This window comes from Sinocyclocheilus grahami, unplaced genomic scaffold, assembly GCF_001515645.1.
Source record: "Sinocyclocheilus grahami isolate Dianchi unplaced genomic scaffold, SAMN03320097.WGS_v1.1 scaffold3246.1, whole genome shotgun sequence".
NCBI classification, from domain to species: Eukaryota; Metazoa; Chordata; class Actinopteri; order Cypriniformes; family Cyprinidae; genus Sinocyclocheilus; species Sinocyclocheilus grahami.
Genome location: NW_015508399.1, coordinates 1 through 479, shown reverse-complemented (window position 1 = coordinate 479; position 479 = coordinate 1).

Sequence of the window (479 nt, the reverse complement as noted above, 5' to 3'; positions counted from 1 at the left end):
TTTTTTTTTTATATATATATATATTTTTACTTAACTTTCATTAATTGAACAGTATGGAATTCCTTTCTATCTTCAGTATTTGGCTCACTGGCCGGAGTATTTCATAGTAGCAGAGGCTCCAGGCGGTGAACTGATGGGTTACAGTGAGTCAAACGTGTCTCTTTCTGATTTCTGTCACTTTGTAGTTGAGTGCATGTAAAGGATGACAATTCAGACATTATTTACTCACCTTTATGTCATTCCAAACCTACAGTGGTGTGAAAAGGTTTTTGCCCCCTTCCTGTTTTTTTTTTTTTTTGCGTATTTGTCACACTTAAAAGAGTCAGATCATCAAACACATTTTAATATTACACAAAGATAATGCAAGTAAATGCAAAATTCAGTTTTTAAATGAGGATTTCTTTTATTAAGGGAAAAAAAGCTGTCCAAACTTTCCTGGCCCTACTTGAAAAAGTAATTGCCCCCTAAATCTAATAACT